We start from the raw sequence: 7,555 nt of genomic DNA on the forward strand, positions 1-7,555 counted from the left end.
GTTCAAAGATATTAGTAATTCTATTAAAACTCATTTCGAAATAAAATCACTATTATGCTAACAAAATAAATTAATTCAACAATAAGAATGAGAATAATGTTGAATATTTGTTCTTTAGTTTTACATTGGTTTAGACATTTAAAATACATAATCTAACATTATATATTTTTTTAAATGTTTAATAATGTAACTAACACTTATTAGATTTATTTTAGTATGATTTAGTACTTTTAAATTATTATCATTTTCATTATGACTTTACAATATTTATTTTATATGATGATTTCATTATTGTTTTTAGTGAATATTTTAGTGTCATCACTATCTCATATTTTGTGTTTATTTTTTAAGAAACATCTTTGATAATTGTAATTTGATTGGACTAAAGAAATATCTGGAGTACAAGTTAATTATATTTTTGCATGTACACTTCATCGGAAAACCCCAAAAACCTAAAAAATCTTAGATTTATTAGTTTGGTTTGATATAAAAATTTAAAAATCCGACAAAATGGTTTGGTTTGGTATTTGACAAAAAAAACTTGACTTCAATTAGTTTGCTATGGTTTATAAATTTAAATTTATTACAAAAATAGTTGGGCTTGATATTTGAAAAACCTAAACTAACCCGGGCATGTACACCTCTAATTCCCGATTTCTATTTCTATCTTTAGAAATCCATTGTAAGCCGGAAAGGATCGATTATATAAACCATGATTTAAAAAGTTATTTTGATCAAATAACTACTGACCTTCATATCATCATGAGACATATTAGATGCTTCTTCTACTAGAGGTGAACCGAGTCCGATATTATATAACTAATTTAAAGTATAGTGACAATCAATAGATTGTCCAGATATTTTTTTAATTTCTTTTTCATAGTTTTTTGCATATTAAATTTCAGGTGTTTGGTTATTTTATAAGATTAATTATGAATACTTCATCGCAATACATATAATGATACTGGGGATTACACTTTCTGTAAAAAAAATTAAATATATATTACTAACAATTAACACAATTCATGAAAATATATCACACCAAATAGTTTTATTTATTCATAAAGATTTATGATACATACGATACACGATTGTACTTATGAAACATATATCACACAAATAGTCTTATTCATTCGTAAGGATTTAGGATAGTAACAATATTCAATCTTGTTATTAATTGGGAATGAGGACTGATATCTATTTTCCGACATGGTGAGTCGCAAGGTCCTTGATGTGGCCAATAAGAATCTCCATAAAGTCAAGGGGCTCAGGAATATTTTCATTCAGTTTTTCATACATTATGCTCCAAGTAATCCAGTTTTCCTTTGAAGTTAATATAACTGTCATTGAGTTATATAATTCATTCATATATCATTCAATAAAATTGAAGGTCATTGATTTTGCTGCATCATCTATGTCTACGACCTGTTTGAAATACCGTTCTTTGCCCCCTGAACATATTAATAAAATAATTTAAGTTCAAACAGGAGAGCTAATTAATTGATCGTTTCTACCATAGCCAATTGAAAAATGGAATAATATAAGAAGCTTACCAAGGATAATTTTCCAGCCAATAACAGAGTTAGTTTTTCCCAATTGACCATCATGCAATGTGAAGTTCGTTACCTTATCAGGACACATGGTGGAGGTTTGGTGTGGATTTGATTTGAAGTGGTCATGAAGCAAATCTCCAGCACACTTCATCTCTAATTTAGAGGTCAACTTACCTTTCAAACCCATTACTTAGAATTGCGTGAGATTTTGTTATAAGAGAAGGTTTACAAATTTAGTGATATACATGCAGGCTTTACATATAGTGTGTGATTTGTATAGCTAGTTGAAATATTAAATATATTTTTAATTTTAAAGAATGTGGTCTATTTTTTATAGTTCAGGTGGCAATATTTATGCAGGAAAAACACAGTGGAAATATTGAATACATATCTCATCTCCCTCCATATTCATTTACTACTTCATCTTTTTAAGTTAAATCTTCACTTGATTATTATAAAATTGAGAATGAAACAGTTTAAGATATTTCTGATATCTTATAATTACATCCACTCGAAAATAAATCATGAAAGTTATAGAAAATTAATGTGTTCAAATTATTTAATATAGGCGGAGTCAAAGTTAGGAGTTTGAGTGTTCTAGATCAATATTATTTGGGGGTTCACATGTTCATATACATATATTTAATTATTCTTCTAATACAAATATGGGGTCTACAAAAGAACTAGTGGATTCGTCCGAGCCTATGAACCCTACCTAACTCTGCCTTACCTAACTCCGCCTCTATTAAATATATAACTTAGTTAACAATATGAACATAATGGAACCTTTTTATGGACAACTGTATCTCTTTTCCCCCTAATTAATGACCTCTCATAATGTTGATTTCAGATATTTTTAAATGAATATTCATCGCTCCAAACTGTATAGTCCTTAAAATTGTTATTTCCCTCTGTTTTAGTTTTGTTGTTTTACTTTCTCTTTTAGTTATTTTTCAAAAAGAATATGTTTTTTATTTTACAGGACTTTTTAATCCTAACTATTCATATGAAATATTTAACACCAAAAGATCAAAGGATATTTTGATATATTCAATATAATTTTAATTTAACTCTACAAATTTCAAAAGTCTGTTTTTACTTTTAAAACTCTAAACCTAATCGAAAATAGGAAAAATAAATTGAAACGTCAATGTTGTCAGCAAAAAATGCATACTAATTCTTTATATATCTTAAATATTTTATGTAGGTAAGAAATTTACCATCAAAACTATATTGAAAACATGTGATTTTTAGTAGGAGATTTCATAGGTAGCTCTCTCTACATAGCCATGCTACAAGTTGAAAATTTAATATGAGAAAGTTTTGTCTAATCCTATATAGTAGGTGAGCATAGTCTAGACAAATAAAAATTCAAATCTAAATTCAATTTTTTTGGGATATATTTTTTGAATATTTTTTTAATGAATTAGACTATGGATTTCACTTTTAAAGTTTATGAATTTAAAATTGTATATCATAATGGACAGTTGGATTTTTGGATATAAAAAATCGTAAATATATATCTTAAACTCAATCTTATCAATTTTCATGTCGATTTTGTGGGACAAAAAAATAACTAATGGTTTTAGTAAATTTTAAAATTTTATAAAATGACATTAGTTTAATATTCTAGTTATAGCAGTATAACTAAACTTTCAAGTTGTAACAATTAAAATTTTTAGTTTGTAACATTTTATGTAACAAAAAAGTGTTTTTAAAAGTTATTGTAAAAAATTATTTTTGAAAAAACTAAAAATATAAAAAAAGGATAAAAAATCAAATTTGAAAAAAATGAAGAAGATAAAAACGAATTAAGGTGCATTAATTAATTTTTAATTCATTGATCATAATTTTTACCCGACATAATTTTAGGATATTCAAAAAAATTATGAATACTTATTTTCCTTATTTCACTCAAATTTTTTAACATTAATTAAAATAATCAGATTTTATTCATTCTGTTCAAACGTTATCCTATCTTTGTTTATTTTTTTTTGAAATTGGCTTCACTACTTAGGAATTTTAATGGATTATGAAAACATAAACAATATATGCATTCATAAATCCTATCATTTATTCATGATCGTAGCATTATAGATTTTCACATAAATAGATTACTATGATAATTCAGTCAAGAATCCATACCCTAATAAGTCATAGTTATTTCAAGAATCTTGACTTGAATTGAGAGGAAGTCATTTCTTTCTTTTCGTTCTTCACTAGTTGTTTCTCTCTCTTGCCTTATACTTTAAAATAATTTTGATGGATAAGACTATATATTTATGCCAGAGAGAAGGCTCTTTAATTAAGAGTGTTTTTTTTACATCATTCCCACCTTTCCGTCATGGTGAATAGTTGATGTAGTGGGTAGTTTTAAAACTACCAAGTAACTCCCTACTTGATGGGTAGTTGAAAGAGGTAACGGGTAGTTGAAAGTTACTAAGTAACTTTCCCACTTCTCCACACATGTAAGTCACTTTTCGACTTCCCCACTTCACCATACATATTTATGATTTAAATTATATTAATCATTAAACTAGAATATAGTTAGTGTTCCATGGAAACATACATTCTCCAACTTGGAGCACAACCTTTAACTTAATGGTTTAATATGCATGTTAATCTTCATGTGCACAATGTTAAGACCAACATCATTCGTCGTTATTAAATAAATCAACTACTATGAGCCATGTCGGTTGTACACCACTTTATTTGACATAGTCCCTTCCATGCACTAAAATATTAGTATATTGCCTAACACAACCTTTCAAATACATAACGGGTCCACAATAATCCATAGAATATATTTATCTAAAAAAAAATGTCATCGTCATTCTCAACATGATGTATACAAGAGAAAATAGGTTATAACAAAAACATATATATAGTTGAGCTCATAGTGTCAATTGTATGAAGATAATAAAATCTTTACAAAAATATTCATTGTTATCTATAAGACACATTCTTTAAACATGTCAACAAATATTTTGGGCGGTTATCCTTTCGTCAAAGGATCAACAATCATAAGTTTGGTGCTAATATGTTCAATTGTCTCTTGATGCTTCTAGACTTCTTCTTTAAATGAAACGCATTTCAATTCCATATGTTTGTCACCCTTAAAATACTTATCATTTTTAGGAAGAAGACATTTGCAGTATTATAATAATAAATTTTTAGCGGCTTGGAAATACTATCTACTAGTCCAAGTCTTGAAATACAGTTGTACAGCCAATTACTCGGAACTTTGGCCTCAGAGCATGCCACAAACTCAGCTCCCATAGTGGATGCGACTAAAATAGACTTCTTCACACTCTTCCATGATATTGCTCCTCTATCTGACTTGAGCCAAATATCTAAATGTGGAATTTCTTGTATCCACACAACCAGCATAATCTGCATCTGAATGTCCAATCACATGGAGATGATCAATTTTTCTATAAGTGAGCATATGATCATTAGTTCCTTGCAAGTCCAAAAGTTACAATAGTTTCATTAAACTTAAGATACCTATGTCGGGAAGCTTGTTCAAGTTCGTACAATTACTTCTTAAGTTTACACACCATGTGCTCCTTTCCTTGAAAGAAAACCTCTAAGGTTGATTCATATAAACTTCTTTCTCCAAATTTCAATTCAGAAAGGTTGTTTTCACATCCATTTGATGTCACTCTAAATCATAATGAGCTACTAAAGCCATTATAATTCTGAGTGAATCTTTTCTAGAGAAAGGTGAAAATGTTTCTTTATAGTCAAGGCCATAATTTTGAGTGAAACCTTTTTGCAAAAAGTCTAGCCTTGTGACATTTATGTAGCAAATTGAGTCAAGTTTGATCTTAAAGATCCATTTACACCCATTTCTTTTGCACCGTTATGGTAATTCAACAAGGTCCCGTACATTATTTTGTTCCATAGATTTCAACTCTTCTTTCATAACATTTATCCATCTAACATAATTATTATTTTCAATAGCTTATGAAAATTAAATTAGATCATTATTAATTCCTAAGTCAATTTTCGAATCTTGTAAATATACCAAATAATCATCAGAAATAGCAAATAACTTTTGTCTTTGCGATTTTCTTAATTATAGTTCTTGTAGTTTATCTACAGCAGGTTCATCAATTATCGCTTCATTAATATTAATAAGTTCATCAATTTGTTGTTCTTGTTTATTTTAAAGTTGTACAACAACTTCAGGAACAACATATTTAGAAGAAGTAAAAGGTAGGGGAACCTCACCCTAACTTCTTTAATTTCCACATTACGTGGTTCTTCACTCCCACTAACTTCACCATTCTCAATGAGCCTAGTATTTCCAGTTTCAACTATTCTCTTACACCGATTAGGTCAGTAAAATATATACCCATTTATTTTCTAGATAACCAATGAAGAAACCATTGATTTTTCTTGAGATCCAGTTTCTTTTCTTGTGGGTTATAAACTTTAACTTCTACTGGGCAACCCTAAACATGCAGGGTCCTTAACCTAGGTTTCTTACCAGTCATAGTTCAAAAGGTTTCTTTGAGACTGCTTTACTAGGAACCCTATTGTGTAAGTAAATGGCAGTCCTTAAACTATACATCCATAATGAAAGAGGAATATGTCACGCCCTGAGCCAACACCCTGGGAGAGACTGACAATCTAAGACCATTGTTGGTCCCAAGTGAATTCTTTGTCTAGCTTACTTACTTAGTGAAAGAGTCAAAACATAAGAACAATCTGTATAATAACTTATGAAATAAATTGAGAATGCAAAACAAGTGAACTACAAAACTAAAGACTCATAACTAGTCATTTTACAATCTGTCAAGCCAATAGACAACTGAGATGGATATTTAGACAAACCCCAAAACATCCTGATGAACTAAACTAGAAAGCAATAAAAGAGTGCTCCACAATTCAAGGAGGCTCACCAACTGACTCTGGAGTGCTCAACAAGATCAACGGTGTGTTGGATGTCGGTCCTCTTTACCTGCTTCTAAACATAATATCATGAAGACCAACTGACATCAATACATTCAACGTACATGTACGAGTACGCGAGTTGTAATGCTATATAACATAGGCTTGAAAGAGTTTATGAAAGAAACACTTATCTTGACTCTACTCAACTTATGAACACTTAATAACTCATTTCCTTATAAAATAGTTTAAAACAACGAAATATAATAGAAAAGCTGTTAAAAAATGATGTCAACTCTGTGTATATGCAAGGATACAACATAAATGTATATAAAAATACAATAAATTGATGTATATAAAATACAATAACTATTGTGGGAGTTTCTCGAACTGAAAACCATCACATTTGAGCTATAGTGATTATACAACGATTCACCTCACGCTGCCAGTGCATCCTATTCCCGGCCAAAATTATAAGACTTGAACTTTGGGTCAGTGGTTCGCCAATAATTACTTGGACACACCGAGTTTTACAAACTATACCTTTAAGTTTGCTATAGTCCAACGATCGCCGACATATTCAATGATGCATCACATTAACCTTTTTGCTTACCAATCTGATTCTTTCCCAACACTTGTCACACTTCCTCCTGCACAGCCAATAGACCATCACATTTAAAACAAAAATAAAGAAATAAAAAAAGTTTTTGGTTGCCTCCCAAACAGTGCCTTAGTTAACATCGCGCCGTGATGCAAGTCCACTTTTAAACCTCACTCTTAGGGTTTGACATAGTCTCCCTAGACAATTCCCCTGTTTTCAGAAGTTCAAAAGCATAAAAATTTTGCCCATTTGGGATTCCAATTGATTGATTGAGTTTGAATGGGACCTGACACCCTTGCTAAGGGTCGATACATCTTCTTTCATTTCTTTCAAAATCTTTTCTAAAACCTGAACCTTGTTGAGGATACACGAGAGAATATATTCAGACTTGCCACCGTTTGAATCCTTTTGTTTTTGACATTCATGGGGAGGAACATAACTATCCCTCTCCCCCTACATCCAATTGGGATTTTGACCCCTCCATTCTTAATCTCGATATTTC

At 29.9% G+C, this 7,555-nt stretch overlaps 1 pseudogene across 1 annotated transcript; it reads right to left on the reverse strand.

Annotated features, from left to right (window-relative positions):
- Window positions 1-1,022: 1,022 nt before the first annotated feature.
- LOC107001867 lies at window positions 1,023-1,807 on the reverse strand (annotated as a pseudogene). The gene is made up of 2 exons (XR_001454480.2): window positions 1,554-1,807; window positions 1,023-1,451 (listed from the first exon to the last, which is right to left on the reverse strand). The product of XR_001454480.2 is annotated as a kirola-like (transcript).
- Window positions 1,808-7,555: the final 5,748 nt, after the last annotated feature.

Source organism: Solanum pennellii, chromosome 10 (genome assembly GCF_001406875.1).
Source record: "Solanum pennellii chromosome 10, SPENNV200".
NCBI lineage: Eukaryota > Viridiplantae > Streptophyta > Magnoliopsida > Solanales > Solanaceae > Solanum > Solanum pennellii.